This window comes from Sciurus carolinensis, chromosome 5, assembly GCF_902686445.1.
Source record: "Sciurus carolinensis chromosome 5, mSciCar1.2, whole genome shotgun sequence".
Lineage (NCBI taxonomy): Eukaryota > Metazoa > Chordata > Mammalia > Rodentia > Sciuridae > Sciurus > Sciurus carolinensis.
The window spans coordinates 98,933,426-98,945,602 of record NC_062217.1 but is presented as its reverse complement, the minus strand read 5'-3'; the positions used below and the strand labels follow the sequence as shown (position 1 = coordinate 98,945,602).

At 44.1% G+C, this 12,177-nt stretch overlaps 1 pseudogene; it reads right to left on the bottom strand.

Annotated features, from left to right (window-relative positions):
• Nucleotides 1–1,141: 1,141 nt before the first annotated feature.
• On the bottom strand, nt 1,142–10,235 carry LOC124985021 (dual specificity mitogen-activated protein kinase kinase 2-like; annotated as a pseudogene).
• Nucleotides 10,236–12,177: the final 1,942 nt, after the last annotated feature.

Below are 12,177 nucleotides of genomic sequence, written 5' to 3'. Positions count from 1 at the left end.
TTTGTTAAATGTAAGTTTTTAAGTTGCTTAGTAGGACTAGTGTTTCAAGACACCATTCAGGAATGATAGGGTAAACTCTTCACCAAGTAATGTGCTGTTATAGGAAACTGACCACTAGATGGCGATCAGACATTGACAAGATAAAGCACCCTTTGAATTTACTCGGAAGACTGATGAATTAGTTGTTGAAAGTGATTCATCAGCTGTTGAAAAGGAGTGGAACAATGCAGGGACTGTGCATAGACACTAACTTTGCACTATTAAAAGTGTGAAATGTATAGTACCCAAAAAAAGAAATGTAACTACAACCCAGTCCAAGATAGAAGTCATACTTTAAAACAACCCATGGAGCCAAAATTTCAAGTGACCTGTGCTGGAATCCTAACTTCACCTTTGCTCATCAGTTTTCTCACCTGTGAAATGGGAATAATACATTGTAGGTTAATTTTGAAATTTAAATACTATACCGGAAAACCACAAATGCTACTGCCTGCACACATACACTTAGTAAATGTTACCTACTATTACTTTTTATTTCTTAATAAGAATTTTGAGAACTCAGAGATAGTTCAAAAATTGTCATAAAATTGTTAACCTTTTATGCATTGGGCTAGGAAAGAAAGAATCCGTTGTTATGTCTGAGTTACACCAAGTTCCATTAGAAAAAAATATTATGAAACATAAGTTTGTAAGGTCTATCTCAAGTTATTACTAGGTTAAATGTGGGAAAATAGTTATAAGGTGAAAAACAAATGAGTATAATTAATGTAAAAAGATATATGCTATCCAACTGTTCTTGACTCTTTTTAATTAAAAAAATTTGCAGTGGTATATGAACAGCATGCCTTATTTATGTTTCTAAAGATTGAACCCCAGTGCCTCACATGTACTAGGCAAGCACTCTGCCACTGAGCTGTAGGCCCAGACCAGTTCTTCTTTTTTCTTTTTTTCTTTTTTTTCTTTCTGCTTTTCCTCTCCCTGTTTTGTGTTTCATTTTAAAACTCAGTAAGCAGGTCCCTAGACGGTGACAGGAGTAGTGTCCCTCCTGGGCCAGGCAGCAACCCAGGGGATGTGAGGACACAGATGTTCCCAGGGCAGGAGGGGCCGAAAGCCTGGCACAGATAAAACTGGCAGGTGGCCATCACACGGCAGTGCGTGTGGGTGTGCTGGGCTCGTTCAGATGCAGGGTGCTGCACACCCAGCCCGCAAAATCCACTTCTTCGGCCTCTGAACGTTTTATGAAGGCATGCCCTGTCGCGCTCCCTGCCCGCAGAGAGACACAACACCTGGTTCTTTTCAGCTCTTTATTGCGCGCGTCTGCCGTGGTTTGTTTCTCGCTTCTTCTTCCTCTTTTGGGGGAAGCTACACCTCGATATATGCCCCCAAGCGACCAATCATCATACAGAGCAAGAGGGGAGAGCGTGGACAGATACAGGCAGCATATACAGGCATGCAGTGTCCATGAGGGGGCCTCAACCAATCACTGAAACTTCCTCAAGCGACATCAGTTGTTTGCGCACAAGCTAGCTACACTCAACCACACTGGCATCCTGCCAGGCGCCATCTTGGCCTTGCCACACCTAGGGCCAGGGGTCCGGCCGAAACCCCGACAGTTCCCCCTTTTCTCTTTTAAAAAGAAAAGGAAAGCTCGGGACCGTGCCTGTCTTAGGCGGAGTGGTCAACCACCGTCCTTACCCGTCATCGGATAACTGCAGAGCATGCTACAGCTCCTGTCTTAGGTTGGTACGGTGGTCACCTCCTTCCTTACCCGTCTGGCTAGCGATCCAGCATCGTGAGCCATACTTGTGGGGAACTGCCGGCCTCTAGGGCAGCCATGGCCTGATGGAAAATGATACGATCTCTAGCTTGATCTCGGCGCATGCGCATGATAAAGCATGTGAGGAAGACAACAGCAACAACCATGAACATACAAAAGGCTCCCATACCTGCCCATTGTTTTACAAAGCTGAAAGAGGAGGATAACCAACTTAGCACTTCGGACATAGGGGCTACATTAACTCTAGTAGCATTAAGGCTAACAATTTGAGATCTAAGAATAGCAGTAAGATTATCGAATGTATAAGACCAATTTGTTTGTAGCTGAGCAGACAAGATTCTAGACAAGTTTGCTGCATAACTGAAATTATGGTAAGCTACAGGTGTAACGCACAGTCCCGTCAGACGATAAATACATCCCACGTTTAACAGTTCCTGTAAAATGTCTATTTGTTCTTGAAGCAAGTCCACTCGCTGGTTTACTAAAAGAATCCCTGCTTTTAAGTGTTGATCCACTGTCTGCTGAGTAGATAAAGCAGTAGCAGTCTGTTGAACCACCTTATTGATTGTGGCTGCAGATTGTACAGACGTAGTTAAGGCTACAGCTGCGGCAGTGGCGGCTGCCGCTGATGCAACCACGGCGGTGATGACTGCTGCGGTGATTCCAAAATCTCTCTTATTTCTGGAAAGCAATACTGGCAATTCATCATCTGTAACAGAGACTGGCATGGGCAAGAAAGTAGGGATACGCATAATGACAGCTCGGGAATATTTTGTTGCGTTCCAACACTGAGAAAGATAGCAGTTAGTTCCAGAGCAGCTGAGGGTCGTGCCATTAGAAACATTAGTCAACAGGAACATAAAAGGAGGGTAGACACACACAGGAGTGGGATACAATGTTATAGTATTGTTACAAGCTATCTTACTGGCCTGGGAAGGGCCTGTGCCAGTATGATCTGAAGTGAGATTCCAATAACAGGCCTTAAACGAACCTCCTTGTAGAGCAAACAAAGGCTGAAGATTAGTATATCCTGCTTGGGAGGTAAATAGGAACCAATTATCAAAAGGATTTATACTTTGACAAAAGCCAAAGTAGACGAGGTTTTGGATAAAATTGTTCACAGATCGCTGGTATGTAAAGTTTGGGGTGAAATAAAATCCATGTTGAATAGGAGCTGCTCCTTTAGCATGTTGACAACCTGTCCAAATGGGAGGACTAGAAACTTTGGGGTCACAAGGAGGGAAAATACGAGGTGTATGAAATCCAGTGGATGGCAGTTTCAGTCGCTTTGGAATTAATCCTTTAAGAAAGACAACTTGCCCTGAAGTAGTAATCTTACTTGTCCCTGTATCTTCACCCTGGGTTATAGTCATACTTTCTTGGAAACCATTCCCCTTGGTAGGCTGTCTTGAAAACAACCCTTGCACTTCACGCTGCAATTGAATGCAGGGCCTAAGAGAAGTGTCATTAACAAATTTGTTATTGGTAGAGATATCAAAGCAAAGGGTACCTGGCAGAGAAAGGGTAGAAAAATTATAAGGTTCTTCCTTGGGATCCATGATGACAGTTGGCAATCCAGTCCTAGGTCCTGTAGAAAACAAAGGTGGAAGGGTAGAGGAGGTGTTAGTTAGCGGCAAAGGATATGGCCAAGCCTTAACTATTGCCCACAGGTTTCGAGTCTTCACCGGTGTCATTGTCATCATCAATAGGATGTTTATCAGCACGATGTTCTTCATCGTTGTTTTGATGCACCAGTCTCGTCAACCTTTCAGGTATCCAGATCGGTGTTTGCTGATCCTGCGGGAAAACACAAACAGACCCTCGGACCCACCGAAGAACTGGATCTGGGCCTTTCCATGTTCCTGTGAGAATATCTTTCCATCTTACCCACACTTGAGTACTTGCGGGATTAGCATGTCTTTCTGCAGCCGTATGTCCATTCTTATCCACATTTAAAAAATTTAAAATAAAAAGTACTAAATTTAGTTTATCTTTAGGTGCTCTAAAGTCAGCACCTATTCCCCCTTTTTGTTTTTGTAAGCAATTTTTTAACGTTAAATGAGTGCGCTCCACTATGTCTTGTCCTTGAGGATTATAAGGAATTCCTGTGATAAGTTGTATATTAAAAGTTTGTGTAAATTGTAAGAAACTTTTGGATGTGTAAGCCGGTCCATTGTCAGTTTTAATGATTTTAGGAATGCCCCAGGCTGCAAAGGCCTGTAAACAATGTTGTATGACATCTTTAACCTTTTCACCTGTGTGAGCAGAGGCCATGATCACTCCTGAGGCAGTGTCAACTGACACATGAACATATTTAAGTTTTCCAAACTCTGAAAAATGAGTAACATCCATTTGCCAAATATGATTAGGTAAAAGTCCCTTGGGATTTACTCCAGTAGACTGAACTGGTAATAATGGAGCACAATGTTGACATGTTTTAACAATTTGTCTGGCAGCATCTTTAGAAATATTGAATTTTCTTCTAAGGGTAGTAGAATTGACATGAAACTGTGAATGAAACATCTGGGCTTGTTTGAATGCTGTAAAAGCAAAAACAGTTTTTGTAGTTTTGTCAGCTTTAGCATTTGTTTTGGCGAGTGGCCCCGGCAGATTAGAATGAGCTCTAATATGTCCTATATAAAAGGGATACTTGCGGTCTAAGATTAATGCACGCAAAGTTCAAAAATAAGGAGCAACTGCAGATCCATCAGGAATATAAGGAACAGTTTCTAAACAGGGCACGGATTGTACTATATAATGACTGTCAGATAATAGATTGAAAGGCTGTTCTATCATAATGTTAAAAGCTAAAACTACTGCAGCAAGTTCTACTACTTGGGCAGATGAAGGGGGGAGAATAACAGTTTCTACTTTATCATCAATTATTACTGCTCCCACTCCATTTTTAGATCCATCAGTGAATATGGTTTGGCAATGAGGTAAGGGCTGCGTTTTGGTAATTTTTGGAAATATAATTGGAGTATTTTTACAGAATTGTATCCATGGATGTTTAGGATAATGATTATCAAATGTTGCTGTGGTTGAGCAATACAAAACAGCCCAATCATCATCATGTTGAATCAACCATTGTATTTGTAGTTTAGTATAGGGGATAATAATGACCTCAGGATGGCTTCCAAATATAGTAACGCAGGCTTCTAACCCTTTATATATTAATTGAGCTATTGCTTTAGGAAATGTTTGCAATTGTTTTGTAGGCGATGCTGGGAGATTAATACTTTGTAAAGGTCCTCCTTGCCATATAATTCCATATGGACTATGTTGTTCTGGAATAATGATTAACATTAGAGGCTGGAATGGATCACATCTTTCTGTGTGATCTGACTGTAATCTTTGTTCCACCAATGTAAGAGCTCTTCGTCCTTCTGGAGTAAGGATCCTCAGGGAACAAAGATCAGGATCTCCCTTAAGTATATCAAATAAAGGTTTTAATTCTCCTGTGGTAATTTTTAAATATGGCCTAATCCAATTTATATCTCCAAGAAGCTTTTGAAAGTCATTTAAAGTTTTAAGTTCACTAGTTCTAATAGTTAGTTTTAGAGGCTTTACCATAGTAGCCGTAAGTTTAGTGCCCAGATATTCTTGAGTTTCTCCCATTTGTAACTTTTCTGGAGAGATGTTTAAACCATATTGCTGTAGAGTAGATATTAAGAATTGTAAAGCCTTTTCCAGTAACTGTTTATTGTCATGACAAAGAAGAATATCATCCATGTAATGATAAATCAATAAATCTGGGAAGGTCTCCCTAGTAGGTTTTAAGGCTTTATCTACATAAATTTGACATAACGTAGGACTATTAGCCATGCCTTGAGGCAATACAGTCCATTCAAATCTTTGATCAGGCTGTGCATGATTGAGAGAAGGTAAAGTAAAAGCAAATCGCCAACAATCCTTGGCATGTAATGGAATTGAGAAAAAACAATCTTTTAAATCTAAAATAATGGTGGGCCAATTTTTAGGTAAGGCTGTGACTAATGGCAATCCACGTTGTAGAGGACCCATAGGAAACATCTGTGCATTAATAGCCCTTAAATCATGTAATAGTCTCCATTTTCCAGACCTTTTTTTTTTAATGACAAAGATGGGTGTATTCCAGGGAGAAGTAGAAAGTTGTAAATGTCCTGCCTGTACTTGTTCTTGTACTAATTTATGAGCCGCTTGTAATTTTTCTATAGTTAAGGGCCACTGTGGAATCCATTGCGGCTTATCATCCTTCCAAACTATTGGAATAGGTGTAATAACAGTGGCCCCTACATAAAACCCAGCCCTTCGAAATCGTTTTTTGGAGGAGGAAGGGGGATGGGTTGTGAAGGCCCTTGTTGTTCCTTCCCTAATCCCAAACCTTCTGTATACTTCATTTTTCTCATCATACGTGCTGCAGGTTTAGAATTAATGTTTGTTGTCAACTTAGCATTCATCTGAGTTAAGACATCCCTTCCCCATAAAGAAATAGGTATTTTACAAATATATGGTTGGAACACCCCTGAATGACCCTCATTATCCCTCCAAGACAGTGAAGCAGCACTCTGGTTAGGCGATTGAGCCACTCCCAACCCTTGTAAGTTTTGATTAGCTGTAACTACAGGCCAACCTTTGGGCCAAACTGCCTCACTTATTATACTTTTATCAGCTCCTGTGTCCAGTAATCCTATAAAAGGTTTATGCCCTACTGTTAGTTGCATAATGGGTCTATCTTGGAGGTCCATAGTAAAATTAGCCCAGGGTCCACCTGTAGACCCGAATCCTTTATCTCCTCTTGTTGTCTCCCTACTAGGCCATAAAGAATGTTGGCTGGGCAAAATTAACATTTGTGCTATTCTGTCTCCTGGAGAAATGACTGTAATCCCTTTGGGTGAAGAAATCATAGCCCTAACTTGTCCTTGAAAGTCTGGGTCAATTACTCCTGGGTGGACTATAAGACCTCTTAAAGTAGAAGAACTTCTGCCAAGGAGCAACCCTACTGAGTCTGCAGGAATATTGCCATCCCAGTCTGTGTCCACCATTTGTACACCCATATCAGGTGTTAGTACGAGTCTGGAGGTGGCACAGATGTCCAATCCTGCGCTTCCTGTTGTGGCCCTCTGCTCCTGGGCAGTGTCCCCTTCTCTGTCGGGGGGTACCACTGCCTGGGCACTTGTTGGATTACCCCGTATATTTGTGGCGGGCCCCGGGGCGGGCCCCTCATCACGTTTTTTGTCATCCTGGTATTGGGTGGCAGAATATTACCCTGTTTGTCTCTAACGGATTTACACTCACTGAGCCAGTGTGGACCTTTTTGGCACCGAGGACATAAGCCTGGGGCTTGATGAGGCGAAGCTGGTTTTTGTGGGCATGTTGCTTTTAAATGACCCGCTTGTCCACAGCTAAAACATTTCCTTGGTTCTGGTTTAGATTTCCCTCCAAATCCCTGAGAAACAATATTAGCAAGTGTCTGGGTCTGTCTGTCTATAGCAGCAACAAATGCCGCATTATTTCCTGTAGATTCATTAATATCTTTACATACTCTCAGATAAGTAGTAAGATCTTTATTTTTCCAAGGTCTAATTGCTTCTTTACACCACTTATTAGCCTGTTCATAAGCCAATTGTTTTACCAAAGGCATTGCAGAGTCAGCGTCCCCAAAAATTCTTGAAGCAGTCTGTATTAACCTGTCTACAAAATCTGCATACGGCTCATTGTTTCCTTGAGTAACTTTAGACAACTGTCCCTGTAAGTCTCCAGTTCCTTGTAATGTTTTCCAAGCCTTAGTTGCGGCTACTGCTATTTGAGCATAAACCGCTGGATGATAATTAACTTGAGCCTGTACCCCTTCATAAGGCCCCGTTCCCATTAACATATCTCTGTCTACTTGTGGATTTCCTGCAGCTGCGTTACGCCTTGCAGTATCTGTTGAAAGTTCCTGCCAAGACGTCTTCCACATAAGGTACTGCCCTCCTGATAATGTGGCTCTAGCTAAATTAGTCCAATCTAGAGGTAATAAATTTAGAGACATCATGGTTTCCACCAGAGACACCGTAAAGGCAGATTGAGGCCCATAAGTACTGACAGCTTCCTTTAGCTGTTTGACCATTTTAAAATCTATAGGTTGGTGATAACGTTGTTGCTGTGCGTCCTCAAACACTGGATAAACGCTATCTTCCTGTACTGTAGACCATCCTGTATGTCTACTAGACCCAGTAACAGGAGGGAGATCCATTGGGGGTGCAGAGGGTGTAACAGGCACCAGAGGGCGCTCCTTCCCCAATTTTAATTTTTGTACCCTTTGTTCCAGTTCCTCTCCTGAGAGTTCCCCTTCAGAGTCAGAACCCATTTCACTTCCCCCTCCTATTTCACTTCTCCTTCCTGAAGTACATGACTGTTCCTCTTTAATTTCTTCTAAAACTTGACTTCCCTCTTCTAAAGATTTTTGTGAACTTGGCTTTTTACTTTGTAAGCAAGATCTAATCAAAGACCAGATGGCTAGAGTCCCCACAGGGAGTGATACCTGTTTGTCTGCTACGCGCAGATCTTCTCCTAGCTGTTCCCATTGAGGTATGTTTAACAACCCCTCCTCCAGAAACCAAGGGGATACCTTTTCTATTGTATCTAAGAATGTACGTGCTGTCTTTGCCTTTAATGGAGTGCCGCTGCTCTTTAACAGTTCCCGGAGGGGCTGTTGCATCCTAGTCTTAGATAGTTCCGTTCCCATGATGTAATAATCCACTAGCACTAAGACTTAAGAAGACTACACACACAAACCAAACAAGGAGAACAAAAGAAAAGACAAGAACACACATCAATCGCTTATCACACATTGACAAAGAACTACATATACTTCTGTTTTAGCTCAGGCTCGCAGCCTCTTTCCTGTTAACTCAGGCTCGCAGCCTCTTTCCTGTTTTCCTTTACACTCAGGCTCACAGCCGTTTTATGTGTCTAGAGATCAGGTTCGCAACCTCTTTCAAACTTTATACTTTACCTGTTGATTGCTTACCTATCGTGTTACTGAGCTCCCGGGGTTTCGGCACCACCTGTCGCGCTCCCTGCCCGCAGAGAGACACAACACCTGGTTCTTTTCAGCTCTTTATTGCGCGCGTCTGCCATGGTTTGTTTCTCGCTTCTTCTTCCTCTTTTGGGGGAAGCTACACCTCGATATATGCCCCCAAGCGACCAATCATCATACAGAGCACGAGGGGAGAGCGTGGACAGATACAGGCAGCATATACAGGCATGCAGTGTCCATGAGGGGGCCTCAACCAATCACTGAAACTTCCTCAAGCGACATCAGTTGTTTGCGCACAAGCTAGCTACACTCAACCACACTGGCATCCTGCCAGGCGCCATCTTGGCCTTGCCACACCTAGGGCCAGGGGTCTGGCCGAAACCCCGACAATGCCCTGTGAGCATCTTCAGACTTTCGTGTTCTGCTGGGTTCTTAATGAGGCATTTGTGCATGAACTCCTAGAACTGTGGGCTGAACACACAACTGGGCAGCTTGGGAAGTGGCTCATTGACAATGTAGTCCAGCCACTCCAAGATGGCCATGGCTGGCCTGCTGTTCATCCCAGGTGAGATGCTGTGGGGCTCTCCTTCTGCACATCCACCACGGTCCTGGTCCTGCAGAAGATGGCCTCCAACTCCTTGGCATTGGACGGGATGATGGGGTACCTTCCGATGGACAGCTCTACCAGTTCAGGCCCATGCTCCAGATGTCTGACTGCACCGAGTAGTGTGTGCCCTGCAACCGCTCTGGAGACACATAGGACCACGTTCCCACAAAGGAGTTGGCCATGGAGTCAATGAGCTGCCCGCTCACCCTGAACTCACACAGCTTGATCTCCCCTCTGGAGGTGACCAGGATATTGGAGGGTTTCACGTCTCCGTGCATGATCTGATGCTTTTCTAGAAGGTACGCCAGGCCCCAGAGAACCGCAATGCTGACCTTCCCCAGGATCTCTTCAGGAATCCGCCTGGCTTCCTTCAACACCTGTCCAGGGAGCCACCATCCACGTGCTCCGTGCAGATGCTGATCTCCCCATCGCTGTAGAAGGCCCCATAGAAGCCCACGACTACGGGAGTTGCACTCGTGCAGGACCTGGAGCTCATGGATGATCCATTTCCGGTTGGCTGGCTTGATCTCCAGGTGGATCAGCTTTCTGGTCATGGTGAGGCCCCATGGCCTGTGGCCTGTGCTGGACCTTGGTGACCATGCGGCCATTGACGGCTCCCAGCTTGGACAGCCTCTCGAAGTCGTCCTCCTTGAGCTCGCCAGTTTTGGCCTTCTGGGTGAGGAAGTCCTCCAGCAGCTTCTTATGCTGCTCATCCAGCTCCAACTCCTCCAGCTTCTTCTGCAGGTCCAGCAGTTTGCCTCAGAGATGCCCTCTGGTAGGGACCGGCCCTCGGAGATGGTGGGGTTGATGGTGAGCGCTGGCAGCACTGGCTTCCTCCTGGCCAGCATAGGGGCTCCAAGGGCTGCGGGGGGTGGTGCCTCAGCCGCTGCCCATATGGGGCGGGTGTGAGCGGGCAGGGGGAGTGGGGGATTATGACCGCCCACCGCCCACAGGCGGTGGGCAATCACAACGCTATGCTTTTCTTGATCACAGGAACCAAAAAAGGGCTTTATTCCACAAGTCTCAGACTTATATTGAGAACATCAGCCTATCAGAGAGTAGACTACCAGGAAAGTCAGCCTATCAAGGAACAGTCTCCAGGCAGATACCAGGATCGCCTCATGTACAACAGCCAACCAGAGTTACTTCCTAAAACTTGTATATGAGTGCAGCTATGTCTGGCAAGCTGCCAGGCGCCATCTTAGGATCAGGCCACGGTGCGGCTCTGGGGCCCTCAGAGCCAGCCCCTGACATCTCCCCCTTATTCTTTAAATAAAGAAAAGATGACTTGGGACCATGCCTGTCTTAGGTTGTCCATGGCAAATTACATCCTTACCCGTCATTGGAATTCTGACCTCCAGGCGTCAGAACCCTGTCTTAGGTTGGTATGCATTTCCACGGATCTTACCCGTCTTTGACTACTGGTCCAGCATGCTTAGCCATATTTGGGGGGGTGTGCCTGTCTCAATGGCTGTCAAAGCCTGTACTATAGCCCATCGATGATGTCGGGCATCTTGGCGAGCTCTGATTTGGCTGCGTATAACATAGGCTATCCCTAAGCAGATAATAATCAGAACAGCTACTGTTCCAGCCCACTGTTTTGTCAATCCCAGGACTTTAGATAACAAAGAGAACATCTCAGATACCGATGTAACTGAACCCTGGTGGCGTTGACTCTGAGTATCAAATGTAGATGACCAATTTTTAGATAACATAATCACAGAGCTAAGGTAATTATAAGCAATAGGGGTGACACACACTGCTCTTAAAGGATAAACACATCCCAGTCCCAAAAGTTCTTGCAAGATATCTACTTGTTCTTGTAGTAAGTCCACTCTTTGATTTACAAGGAGTATGCCTGCTGTTAGATGTTGGTTTAGGGTCTCTTTAGTCTGTAAGGCTGTAGCTGTATTTTCGGCCAAGTGATTGACTGCTGTTGCTGTAGGTATGGCAGTTGCTAGTGCTGCTGTTGCAGGAACCACTATTGCAGTGACCATAGCCGCTGTGATGCCAAATTCTCTCCTGTTTCTTGATAGTAACACTGGCAATTCCACATCTGTAACAGAGACTGGGACTGGTAGGAAGGTAGGAACACACATTAAGACTGCCAGCGGGAACCTAGAAGCATTCCAACATTGAGAGAGATAGCATAAATCTGAAGTACAATTGAGAGAAGCGGTTGTTTTGTTAGTTCAGAAACATAAAAGGGGGAAACACACAAACTGGGGTAGGTGGAAAGGTACATAATTGAACTGTTCCTCCTAAGAAACTGAAAAGAGGTTGTAAGTTAGTTCAAGGGGGGAAAGGCTCTTTAGGGGACCTGAAGGTCTCCCCTATTCCCCCTTTTTGTTTATAAAGAGTATTTTTGAGGGTGAGATGTGCACGTTACAAGCATCATGGTCATCAGTACTTGTTGGTAGCGTTGGCACTGGTAAAATAAAGAGGCAAAGAGAAAGTTTATCAAATTTAGTAAGAAATTGGTTAAAAGAGGTTGAAGTATAAGCAGGGCCATTGTCCATTTTAAGTAGTAGAGTTTGAGGCAATGAGCCCTGCACATTCTAAGTTACTGAGAGCTTGAACTACTTATAAACTATCTGAGTAAACATTGAATGGAATATTAGGGAACATTTTAAAAACTTCAAGAACTGTTAAAGAGTTCTGTTTGTTGAGCAGAAGAGTTAGGGAAAAGGAATGTTTGGACTTTATCTTGATAACAAATAGCTCCAGTCCCTGTTTTGGATCCATCAGTGAAAATCACAGGAGCCTTAGGAATAGGTTGTTGTCTGGTAA